The 13,820-nt window shown below is 32.3% G+C and overlaps 2 long non-coding RNA genes and 1 pseudogene across 2 annotated transcripts; 2 read left to right on the top strand and 1 right to left on the bottom strand.

Moving 5' to 3' along the window:
* Window positions 1–1,702: 1,702 nt before the first annotated feature.
* LOC112794718 (cullin-associated NEDD8-dissociated protein 1-like) lies at window positions 1,703–3,520 on the bottom strand (annotated as a pseudogene).
* A 2,210-nt stretch (window positions 3,521–5,730) lies between these two features.
* Window positions 5,731–6,389, top strand: LOC140184299 (uncharacterized). The gene is made up of 2 exons (XR_011880725.1): window positions 5,731–5,971; window positions 6,157–6,389. It is a non-coding gene; the product is annotated as an uncharacterized lncRNA (long non-coding RNA).
* Window positions 6,390–9,357: 2,968 nt separating this feature from the next.
* LOC140184298 (uncharacterized) lies at window positions 9,358–10,122 on the top strand. Its single transcript, XR_011880724.1, has 4 exons — window positions 9,358–9,489; window positions 9,609–9,671; window positions 9,778–9,888; window positions 10,037–10,122. It is a non-coding gene; the product is annotated as an uncharacterized lncRNA (long non-coding RNA).
* The last annotated feature ends 3,698 nt before the right edge of the window (window positions 10,123–13,820 follow it).

The following is a 13,820-nucleotide window of genomic DNA, read 5'->3' as shown; positions in this document are numbered from 1 at the left end:
GTACATTTAGATGTCTTATACTGGAGAGATGTGTCGAATCACGAGTAAGTATAGAGGTCAATGCATATTATACTTTTTCTTATAATTATATTTTTAAGCCTCTATTTACCTATAAACATATTTTACATATAATTTTAACATATTGTAGGTTATAAACCTGGTAGCACTTATAATGACACGTGTATTTCGTCATAGGAATGAAGATCCAATTTACTGGTTCATGCCTGAATATTTTGCAGTAAAGTTATCCCTATAATATTTTTAAATTATAGTTAATATTTTTGTCTAATAGTTTGAGTGGATATACTAATTTATAAAGTTCTTTTTTCTAGACTAGACCATGCTATGTACTCACACGAGTAAAGTGTATAATTAAATTATCAATTCAAAAATAGTTGTTAAATTGAAAACATATTTTCATTTAACAATATTTTTTTGTTTGCAGCGATATGCTTTAAGCGATAAATACAAACCAGCCGAGGTTATCCTTGATTTCCTTAGAGCATATATGTCACTGAAAGTTAGCCACGTCATTAGGGTACAAGTGACCAATTTGTTTCCTATTAATATACTATTATATTTTTTTTAATGTTTATAATGGTTTAAGGTTTATTGCAGGTTTTTATCCCTATCTATGAGGAACAACATTGGTATTTGGTTATTGTTGACTTTACGAGTTGTCGCCTAATCTTATTGGATTCACTGTCCTTGTGTCGGAAAACATCAACAACGCAAAAGGAACGCAATTAAAGTGGTAATTATTTGTTCTAAATCAGTACTCAATCATCTAGAATCGTTTAACAATTTAACAATTTAAATAACCTTTTGTTGTAACTAGTACTCTTAGTCAATTTAATTCATTTATAATTCATTCTTGTACAAGCAACTTATTTAGAAGCGATATTAGATGATTATATTTTTTATGATCATAAGTCTAAAGTTGTAGATTGCTCCACTTTTTGGCCTATCACACCTTTTGGCCTACCCATTCAAAAAAAATAGATCGTAAGTCTAATATTTAAATTTTTTTTTAAATATCATAACTCGTTCAATAGTTTATATCTTATATGTATATAATAACTATTTGTTGAATGCTTTATATCTTAGAAATGATAGCAGAGTTTGGGTGACCAGTTGGATGAGAGAATGTACTTATAAGATGACTTTAATATTCAGATCATATTTATATCAAAGTATTTTTAACATAATTTTTTCAACACACTTCTAATTAGAATTATATTGTTGGTGCTTTAAGCAGATTAACAACTCCACACGAATGAGACTTGCCGTGGATATGGTTTTAGAGGAGTACAACAATTTGTCTCATAATCTAAGAAAATGCTTGGCAATATAGGAGCAAGGTGGAAGCAGAGCATGAAGACATTTGGGAATGAGAAACTATCTTTTTAGATATTTTTAATATTTTCTTTGAAAGACAAATTACTAAGCTATGTTTCATTAGTTTATACACTAATTTATCCTTCTTCTATATATTACAATTCTATATTACTAATTTCCTTTACTTTATCAATTAATATAAATTATTCATAACCTATATATTCCCGTAACTAATTATTGCTGAGTATGATAGATACAATATAACTTAATCCAAAAAATGAACAAGAGCAAAGTTCAAACATATCCTGAATTTATAAGATATAATTGATCTATCTTAATCTAAAAAAATGAACAAGAGCAAAGTTCAAACAAAAAGAGATTGGAAGGATTCAATGACAATATTTTCTATATAAGCATGTGCACTAAGATCCTTCCTCCTACCAATCTCTCCCAAACATAGAAGGGCAAGGTGCTGCTTAGTAGAGTTAGAACTGCTGTCATCCTTGAGAATGTCTGTCAGCATTTTTACTGTGGACGAACACTTCTGATCCCCAACAGCAAGGCACAGAACAGCCACACATTGAACTATTGAATGCAATGCTTGTTTGGCAATGCCACCTAACTGTGGTGAAGGCTTGGCACTGACAAGTAGTGACTCCAGCAGAGAATCAAAGCTAGTGTTTGCAGAATAGACTAAAGCAGCAAAAAAATTTTATAAATCCAAAAGGGCTTGCCCTGCAGCAAGGAGCTTTTAATTAATGTTAGAGCTTGAGGAAGAACTTTGTTTCTAATAGCCAGACCAACACTAGGACTTGACCTCTTGTCACTCATTAACGTGCAGCAGAGTTCAAGGGCAAGAGCTATCATATGTAAATGAGAATCACTAATTAGTCCCAAGAGTTCTACAATAATAACTTCATATGCAGAAGAACCAATCTTATCACCATATGCAACTATAAGTGAATTTAAGGTTCCTAAGGTTGCCTACCTTAGTGCTCGATTAGCTTTCCGTAGAAATGCAGTCAACTCTGCTATTACATGCTCCAAAACATGACAGATCCACCCAAAATGGAGAAGCAGTAATGACAGCAAATGCCTTGACAGCTATAAGACGGGTTATCTCATTTCCCATTCAATCAACAAGTACAGGAAGGCATGCTGGTAGTTCTTCATTTAGATGATCACCAAATGTTGACACAATGTTGCCAATGCAGTAGATGGAACACTCCTTAACCTCATGATCCTGATCTTAGTTTATTAAGCGCGACATAATGCCATTATAAATGGGATAGACGTACCGTCTGAAATTAAATCCACATCCCTCAATGATTGGGCGGATAACACGTACGAGTTCTCCACATACCTTCAAGGCCTCAGCAATGACTTTATACTATCGCTCACCAACAGCTGATAGAATAATAGCAGAAAGAGCCTTAATATATGGGTGGAAAACATCAGGAGAGTGTGAAGATAATACCAATCTAGTAAATACGAAAGCTTCAATCTTCAAACTTGATGTAGATGATTTGTCATTTAATGCTTTTTTGATTCCTGGAATGAGTGACCCAATATAGTCTGCAAGACAGTCTGGCAAGACAACCACCAGTTCTTTCAGAACAGAAAATGCACCAATCTTTGTCTTGATAGATTTCTCATACAACTGCCTATTTATAGATTTGACAATCTTTGAAACTTCTTGCTTCAACAACCATCTAGGACTCATTTAATTTGCATCAATTTGCCCTTTAGGTACATTGCCAGTTTGACCTAAGAGCTCAATGAAAGTATTAAATACATCCATCTTGACATTTTCTTCTCTCTCTTTAAATTTGTCAATCAATTTGGAACAAGCCTCATAATATAGCTTTGAAAGCATTTCAGGGCGAGAAACAATCAATGCTGCTAGGCATTTGGCTACTGCTCTTCGAACTTTTCAGCTGACATCTCAATTATATCTAAAACTCCTGTATATTAACTCTTAATTGCTTTTGACACAATCAATAAAGTAATAGTACCATATCGGTTATATTAAAACAATGATTATTTTCTTGATGGAACCTAATGGAAAAAGAAGTAATGAGGTAATAATGTGCACGAAGAAAGTAGAGAAGTGAAAGAAATTGATACCCATATCTGGTGCACAGAGGGCAACGCCATTGTTCTGCTTTATGTACCTTTGCATCAGTAAGAAAATTAAAATTCCATGGAACCAAAACCAAAATTAACAATCAAGTAATGGCACAATCACAAAGAAGAGGACCAAAATCAAAATTCTATGGAACCAAAACCAAAATCAAGAAGAGGAAAACCCTAAATTCGGTAAATTGATAACAGCACATCACAAAAAATGAACCAAAATAAAACTTCCATGAAATTACTATGAAGAAATAAGTAATAAAGAGCATCGAGTCAATTATCAAAGCCTCATGAAAGATGAAATGCTAGAAAAAAAATTAAGAGTGAATACAAAATCGAAATCGAAAACATTATTGAGAGATGATGTAATTAGAATAATTAGCATATAACAATCATTGAAGTAATTAGAATAAGAGGATGTGAATTTAGTTACATATCTAAAAGTGAGAAGTTAGAACATAAATTGAGAAACAGATCGAGGAGGCGAAGGCACGTTAATGGATAAGGAGAAGCTACCAGAGCAAAAGCTCGAGGAAGGAGGAGAAGCTCGCAGGAGCAAAAACGGCATTTTGCGTGGCGGCGGCAGATTAGTCCTCGCATCATCTGAGGTGTGTTGTGGCGGCGAGGATAAGCGAACGAGAAGAGAAAGAGGATTAGAGAATGACAGTGATTGAATTTGGAAGAAAAACCTTAGCATTTCCCAACTTCTTTCGCTGTGAACAACTCCCCGGCATCATGATCCGCTGCTCAGATCAGATGCATCTATAGTAACGAATAGCTCTTCCGCAAGCCGTAAGGTACAGGGTCCAGAACTTCCATTCTACTAGGGTTCTCTGAATCTGAAATAAAAAAAAGGGAAAAAGTTAAAAAACCAAAAATTCGAGGGATTAAAATCTAATTAATAATTTTTTCAAAAAAAATGGGTATATTTTGTAATTATTTTGATGATGGTTAATCGTACTCATACATAAAAGTAGGAGTAAGGAATCCATGGCCTTGAAAACGACTCAAACGAATAATTTGTGACTAAGAATCGCGCGGATTTATATAAGCCTCTATATAAACCATGACAAAATATAGCAGTTTATGTCCGTTCATAAACCGTAATAGAGACTAGTTGTTTCTGCACATTGTTTTACACATATATAATATATTGCATCACAATTAAGCAGTTTCAACCTACTAAAATCTTTACATAAAGCGCTCTCCTCTAAAATATTTTGTGTAAAATTATAAGACTCTACGTCCTATAGTGATTTATATATATTAGGTATAATCAATCAGAAATGTAACTACTTTGTAAATATTGTATTGCAGCTAATTGCAACGGAGATTTATTTTCTTTTTTTTTATTTTCTACGGTATATTCTAACTTACTAGGTCAAGGATCCATCCGTTGTGGATCTGAATTTCATTTAAGAGTTTGTCACTAGTTAATGAATTACTGCATATATAAGACAAGATTTAAACTCCTAATACTTATTTAAACAGACTAATAATCTAACTATTATATCAACTCAAGTTGGTTTTTAAAATGAGATTTTAATTTATATGAATAAACTAACAAGATTTTTAATTTGTGAATATCCATTCCAATCTAAATTCAAGAGGTTAATGTTTGATACAAAAATTGTTGAACAAATGCAGAAAGTGGAGTTGAACATAATAAGCCTAATGCGGAAGGATAAGATTTAATCCAATTAAACAAAATTTATTTAGTTTGTAACGCTTAAGATTGAAAATTTTCTAATTTATTTCACTAAAAAAACTAAATTTGCTTTTTTTTATATAATAAAATTGCTAATTATTTATAAAAATTTGGGGGTTATGATCTTCACTGAAAATTAAAAAAAAAACCTTCATCACTATGTTTATACGCAAAAAAAAAGAAAAAGAAAAAAAAAGATAAATTTAATTAATTATATTATTGATAAAATTTGGTTTTAAGCATTAGATCAAGTTTAATTAAATTATTTATAAAATTTGATTATCTCATCTATAAAATTTAATTATATTTACGAATATAAAATCATCTTGTATTTTAATATGTGTTCTTATACGAACTTATTTTTAGTGATTATATTGTACAATTGGAAAAAAGAATATATAAAAAAATGTGATCAATATTAGAATTGAGTGATGTTATATGTATAGTTGTTTTTGTAACTAAGTCCAACTAAGTCAATATAAATTCCAACAGAAAAAAAATACATACATATGTATTATAAAAAAAAGTATATGTAACAAAAAAAAATTGTTACAGATTTGATAAGCAATATGATGAGTCCCCTAATGCTACTACCTCCATACAATCCTTTCAACCACCAGTTCCTCCATCCTCATTTCATCAACCTCGAGCATTTCTTGCAACCCCAACAACCCCACAATCAGTTTGATATATATCCTAATTCTGGTGCTAGCTGAACCAACTAATCTCATTCAAGCTGCAGAGATTCAAACGGGGTCTAATAATCTCTACATAGGTATAATGGTGAAGGTATTGCTATAACTAACTCTGGTTCATTTATCTTAATTGATTCTAATACTAATATTTTCTTCAAATTGAATAATTTGTTGCTTGTTCCACAAATTATACAAAATTTTTTAAGTGTATCCAAATTTGCAGCTGACAATTCGATTTTCTTTTAATTCTGGCCTCATCATTATTCTGTCCGTGATCAGGTTACCAAGACACATCTTATACAAGGAGTTACTAGAAATGGAATTTATGTTTTTTCATCTTTGTATGTTCCTAAACACTTCACCCCCCTTCAATTGTAACATCAAAAACTGCAATGGTAGCTGTTGATAAACCATTGAATTCAATAACAATGTGGAATAAATAATTGGGACACCCTTCTATGCAAACTGTATTGAATACTCTTAATAAATCTCAAATTTTCTATTCTGTAGCATCAGATCAATTTAATGTGTGTGAATTATATTTTATGTCCAAATTACATCAATTACCATTTAAGAATTTTGTCACTGTTTACAATCACCCTCTAGAGTTGGTTTATGCTAACATTTGAGGACCAGCTTTCATTGTCTCTCGAAATAGATTCAGATATTAATATATTAGTTTTGTTTATGTTTATACCAGATTTACTTCTATTTCTCTTCTTAGAAATAAGGCTGGAGCTTTAAGTGCCTTCCAACAATATAAAATTATTTTTGAAAAACAAACTGGTCATGCTCTTAAATCCATACAAATCGATGATGGCTTAGAATTTTGCTCAAATGCCTTTAGAAATTATTTGAATGACAATGGAATTGTACATAGACTAGTATGTCCTTACACACATCAACATCAAAGGATTATTGAGAGAAAATATAGACATTTGACAGAAATAGGTCTTTCATTATTAGTTACAGAAGACTTACCTCTTCAGTTTTGGGATGATGCTTTTCAAGCATCAGTTTATTTGATCAATAGTACCTACACTTGTTCTTCGCTCTTTATCAGCCTTTGAAAAAATGTATAACAAACAACCGGATTATAGTTTCTTCAAAGTATTTGGCTGTGCTTGTTATCCTTATTTTAAACTATATAATAAACAGAAATTTGATTTTAAGTCTCATATATGTCTTTTTCTTGGTTATGATAATTGCCATAAATGCTATAAGTGCTTGTCTCCAGATGGTAAGTTATATTTCTCCAGGAATGTTATCTTTGATGAACTTTGATTTAATTATTCGACTCATTTTCCTGCTCAAAAGGAGTCTTCAATACCATCCAGTCCTAGTCTATTCTCAGAACCTCAAGTTATTGCTGTTCCATCTTTCTCTCACACCACCTAGCATTGTTCCATATCATCACCCTCAATTCAATCAGTCATAATCTCAACTCCTGATAAGTAGAACACCCCCCTAACAATCCCTTTCCTGCCTTCCCAATCTCTCTTCAATACTAGAAAATTAGTTATTACAGACGCATATTTCCAACGGATTTTATCCCATGGAAATACAGACGGAATTTCAAAGGAATTTTTTGTCGGAAAACAAAAAAATGAATTAGCATAAATGACAGAAGAAAAAGAAAATCCATTGATAATTTCGTCAAAAAAATTAAATTTTTTCTTGTGGAAAATGGTTACAGACGAAAAATCCGTCTGTAATTTAAAATTTTCTGTCGAAAATGTTATATTCTGCATTTTATGATCGATTGTGCCCAAGCTCTGTTCATTCACAGCACCAAGTTAAACAAGCTCAACATAGCATTCTCCTCTCCGTCGATGAGCTTCTTCTCCTTTGCTCACCCACAGCACCACCAACGGTTACCCTAACTGCCGCAGCTACCTTCTCCTTCTTCTCCCCTTTTATTAATTATTACTACTGTAAACTATAGGTGAGTAGGAGAGATTGGAGATCATTGTAGTAGGCTTAGGGTTTTCACTTTTTAACGATTTTAACCTTCAACCTTTTGTTGTCGTAATTGGAATTTGTAAGAGCGAAAATGGACGAAACCAGAGGGCAAAATTGTCACGATGGAAGTTGAACCCAAAAAGCGCGAAGCTGATATGGAAGGCGATGATCTTGTTGATGTTCCCTCGAAGAAGCCAAAGACGGAAGATTCTTCGGTTGTCAAAGCTTCTTTCAAAATTGATGTTGATGCAGCTGAGGATAAGGGTTCTAGGCACACAATGGAAGATGCTTGGGTTGTTCTCTTAGATGCAACTTTAGATTACCCTGGAAAATTAAGGTTATTATTATTAGGGGTAAGTGTGGTTTTGGTCCCAAAAGTTTAGCGCCAGAATCAAAACCGTCTCTCATCTAATTTTCGATTTTGAATCGTCCTTAACGTTTTTTTCGTATTAAAATCGTCTTTTTTATTTAAATTTTTAATTTAATTCCTAAACTACCCCTGCTTTAAAAAAATGGGGTAAGTATTATTTTGGTCCCTAATGTTGAGGCTGAAAATTGAAACCGTCCCTCATCTAATTTTTTATTTAGAATCGTCCTTAAAGTTTTTTTGTATTAAAATCATCCATTTTAATTTTTTTTGGACAAAAATACCCTCAACACAATTTTTTTTGGATAATAATTTTATTATTATTATCACTTTGATTTATCACTAGTATTTGTTCCTCTTTTATTTTTTAACAAATAAATGGTGTGATTTGTGGAAATAGGGTTGTGGATAATTTGTTGCCTGTTCCTGAAATCAAATTCATTTCTTGATTTTTTGCATTCTGTTCTCTACTAATGATTATGAGAGCTTGGTTTTCAGGTGTGCACATTTTGCAAACAGAATTGCTTATTTGTTGAAAAATGTTTAGATTGTTAATCTGGATTGCTGAACAAACAGAATTCAGAGAAATACTCGTGAGTTTTTCTTTTTCTTCTTCCCTTTCCTCTATGAATTTCGCTGAGCACACCAAGTGTTCGACGGTTTGCTTATTTGTTGGTTTGACCTAACATGCACATCAAATGTTTGTTAATTAGTCTCAGTGGATAATTAGGTAGATATGTGTGCTCAATGTTGTGTTTGTGCAGATGAGGTGTTTGATCTAATGACTGAACTGCTTTTGATCTAATTGTAGTGCTATTAGTGATAGTTGAGAGTGCCTTAACTTGTCAACTTTTACTTTGTCTTCATTAGTACTTAGCTTCATATTCTTAGATGCACTTGCGTATATTGTCACAATTAATAACATAACATTTTAAGATATGGCGCACGGCTAACTTGAATTCTGATCTAAAATGACATTTCACTTATTAATTATTATTGATTGTGAGCACAGTTCATGTGTGTCGACATATAAGTCCATTTAGTTGATTTTCATGTCTATGCTTTATGTTAGGCTAACATCAATTTCATGCTTCAAGAGGCATTGTTCTAATTCACGGTTACGTGACCTTTATGAGGCATGCGTCTCAAAGCATTCCACATAATTGTCTCAAATTCCTAAATATTTCAAGGGATCTTCAGATGAGTTCATTGATGCCAACATTCAACTCGCATTGGCTGTTGTGAAAAAGCTCCAGGAGAAACAGGAGACCCGAGCTTGCTTAGTAAGAAGATGCATTATTTTCGTCCCATCCTTACTTAGAAGAAATATTTATTTTTATGAATAAATTTTCACCTTTTGTTTTTCTGGAGAAGATCTTATGATATATGTTCCTGGTTGTAGGTCTTCCCTGATAAGCCAGAAAAGCGCAGAGCCTCCGAGTTGTTCAAATCAGCTCTAGATTCGGTAATGAAAATACACTTATTATGATTTTTCCCCATCTTTCTAATGGATTTATCTTATTTTCCTACATCTTTCTTATTTTGAAGTGTCATTTTTGTTGTGCATTCAGATTGATGGCATTACCATTGGTTCCTTAGATATGTCCATGCTGGACCTATGACTTCATTTTTCCGATCCGTTAGGAGCACCCTTGATTTTGATTTTGAAGATGAAAATGAAGGTTTGTTCTTTGGGGAAAATGGCATTAGGATATTGTACTAAGTCAATAATTTTTTCCAAATTATCATGTTCAAAACTTAGGGATGAGAGAATGTATCAAAAATTCAAAATTAATAATAATGCACGATGACTTGATACTTGAACTGCAGATAGATGGAAGTCTAATGAGCCTCCATCTCTCTACATATTCCTTAACTGCAGTATGCGTGAACTTGCAAATATAGAGAAGTATGTGGTATGGTGTCTCTGCCATTTGGAATATTTCTTGAACCTCTTTTCACTTTTAATATTTGATGTGCTTATTGAATTTTGCTATTCCTTATTTGCATTGGGTTGTTGTTGGCTTATTCATTTGGTCCCTTTAAGCTGATGGAAGCACCCCACAACTGGTGGCAAGAAGCATGAGCACCTGAAATTGCTTCTGTGCAGATTGAATGGAGTGTCAGGAGTGGCTCGTTAAGGAATGTTGATTCTGCTCGTGTTTCGATCTCTAGCACCTTAAAGTATGATGATTCAAAGAAATGGTTGGTACTCTTAGCCTTCTGTAATATTGGGTTCTTGGGTAGAACAATCCAAGATATAGTTTTCTTCAATTATCAATCTAAACAACTTGGTTTTGAAGACTTTAGTTCCTGATTTTTTACTAGATTGGCTTGTTCTTTATATTAATGCTGCAGTTATGTTTACCTCACAGAGCTGGAAAAGACTGAACAATTGTTCTTATTGGCCTTTTCTTTTCATAAAACTTGTTTGTTTGGTCTTTTATTTCTGAGAATTAATAAATTATATATTGAAATATTTTCATATTGTACTGATCATGGTTAGTCCTTATGCATTCAATTGACATAATTTTCATTACGATGTTGAGTAATGAGTTTTTTTGTGCCATAACAAAGTAAATAACTTTCATTATTGACATTTTTTCATGTATTTTTCACTGTTGTATACTTTTACTGACATGCAGTATTTTGAAATATTTTTAAGCAAGAAGTGTAGCCCTTTTCCAATTGCATTAAGAGATATAAAGCAACACGACATTACTCAAAGCATGTGCGGGCTACTGGTTGATTGGCTTGTATAGATTTGCATAATGTAATTTTTTCATATAATACAATGTTATGAATTATAGCTGATAAATTTAGTACGGTTGAACAATACACAGAGGATTATAATTGATGTATCAATACATGTTGTTTATATTTTGAATTATATTGACTTGCTTGTTTATAGTACTTTTCTTTTAGTTTGATAATACGATGAATTTGTTTATTTTTTGAAATATTATAACTATTCAAATACAAATTAGATAAAAATTTGTATTTATTAAATTTATATTTATTTTGTATGGAAACATGTTTATTTTATAGTTAAAAAATCTAAAAAAAATTTATTTTATCTTACAGACAGATTTACAGACAGATTTTCTGTCTGTATTCAGAGTTTGGAGTGGTTTTCCAAGGCTCTAATTACCGACGAAAAATCTATCGGAAAATCTGTCTGTAATTACAGACAGAAAATTCGTCAAAAAATCTGTCTATAATTACAGATGAAAAATTCGTCGAAAAATCTGTCTGTAATTACCAACTGAAAATCCGTCGGAAAGTTCGACGCTTAAGGGAAATGGATGGAGAATTTACAGAGGAAAAATCCGTCGAAAACTGGTAAAAATTCGTCGGTAATTTCGTCAGTAACAAAAAATCTGTCTGTAATATAGATCAAATATATCTGTAAATCTGTCTGTATTAAGCAATTTTCTAATTGTACCTGCAGCCTTTACTGGTGTTCTCCCTTAGCTTCTAGTCAAGTACCAATTAGTGGTATAGAAATTCAATTACCTTTAGGACTTCTTCCTCCTTCCTCTCAGAATACTCATACTATGCAAATCAGGTCTAAAACAAAAGCTCATCCCCATACGACTTATAATGTTGCTCTTTATGATAAAATTATTGATCCTAATTTTTTCTTTCATGTACCAAGAATAGTCAAATAGGCTTCAACCTTAACTCATTAGAGGAAGGCTATGGAGTATGAATTTAATGCTTTGAAGAAATGCAAAACATGGGAACTTACTATCCCTACTTCTAATTCTGTTGTTGCTGGTTTTAAATGGGTTTTGTTTTGAAAAAGAATCCCTAAGGCCAAATTCTACGATATAAAGCTAGACTAGTGGCCAAGGAATTTTATCAATGAAAAGGGCTTGATTTTGATCAAACTTTTAGTCTTGTGGTTAAACCACAAATGATTAGAATTGTGATTTCAATTGCTTTAACAAGAGGTTGGATTCTAAGACGGATTGATTTTGATAATGCGTTTTTAAATGGTGACTGTCTAAAACAATATATATGGAGTAACTGCAGGGATTTATAGCATCTAATCCTCACTTAGTGTGTTGTCTGAAGAAGGCTATCTATAGTTTAAAACAAGTACCAAGCGCTTGGTTTGTAACCCTCTCTAAAACATTAAGAGATTTTGGCTTTTTTAGTACAAAATATGATCCTTTACTCTTCATTCGACACACTAATTCTTTTGTTACATATCTTCTTGCATATGTAGATGACCTTTTGATAATTGGAGATAATCCTCAAAAATTACAAAATATTATCATGCAACTGAATTTAATTTTTTCTTTAAAAGATTTAGACAAATTTAATTATTTTCTAGGACCGGAAGCAATGCATACAAATGATAATCAGATTCTATTGATACCACAGAAGTATGCTATTGACTTATCAACTAAAACTAACATGCTAACTGCTAACACAATCCCTACTTCTATGATTTCATCAATCAAATTAAGTAATGATGACTGTGACCCTTTGATGATCCTAAGTAGTACAGGTCTAAGTAGTACAGGTCTATTGTTGGAGTATTGCAATATTTAACCTTAACAAGACTAGACATTACATTTGCTGTAAGCAAAGTATATCAGTACATGCACAATTAAATCATTGGAAAGATATGAAAAGAATCCTGTGCCATATAAAAGGTACTTGAACCAAGGAGTGTTATTTACAAAAAGCACTGATTTTCGTCAACTCTCTTTTGCAGTTGCAAATTAGGGTGCTGATGTATGTTGATGATAGAAGATCGATGACAGGCTACTATATGTACCTTAGAAGGAATCTAATTGCCTGGAAATACAATAAACAACAAGCTATTAGCAGGTCCAATACAGAGGCAAAGTTTTGCACTTTGGCAGTTGTGCAATCTGAACTTGTATGGACTCAGAATCTGCCCCTACAAGAAAAGCATTGAGTACCATTGGATTTACCGTTAGATTTATCCAATAAATCCACTAGTAATAAAGTTAGCGTCGTTTTGGAGTTGACGGTATAAATGTCACCGAAAAACTGCTTACCGATGAATTTTTTTCCGTTCACCGCTAATTAACGGTAGATTTTCTATCGGTTTTTTCAATGGATTTGTTGAGACTAAGTTGATGATTACCGTCGAATTACTCGGACGATAACTTTGGTGCTATTTCACGTGTTTAGGTGCTAAGTTATTATCGGATTAATCCGACGATAAATCCAACGGCAATATTTTTTTTAGTACAGTTAATTAAGTTACAATTAGTAGTCAAATTAAAATTCTTGCTAACAAAATTGTCAGCGAAAATTTAAAATTAGCAGAAGTCAACAAATTATTTTATTAAAAATAAATAGTATGAATACAATAAAATGTCACAGAAATAGAGTACAATGAAATAGACAAATAAAAAAATAAAACCTAAATCCCTACAGATCTCGATAATCGTCGTCGTCGTCATCGTTATAATCCTCCTGCTGAAACAGAAAAATAGGTGCTAACGTCGGTATCTATATCTAATTTATTAAATATAATTTTATATTTTTTTGTTCACATCTTAGCATCTTAAATTTACAAACAAACAGAATTCACCGATAACCAGCGGTCAGGTTTTTCTGGGCTTTG

The sequence above is a fragment of the Arachis hypogaea genome, chromosome 4 (genome assembly GCF_003086295.3).
Source record: "Arachis hypogaea cultivar Tifrunner chromosome 4, arahy.Tifrunner.gnm2.J5K5, whole genome shotgun sequence".
Classification (NCBI taxonomy): Eukaryota; Viridiplantae; Streptophyta; class Magnoliopsida; order Fabales; family Fabaceae; genus Arachis; species Arachis hypogaea.
Note: the sequence above shows the minus strand (reverse complement) of the source record. Positions and strands in the feature narration are given on the sequence as shown.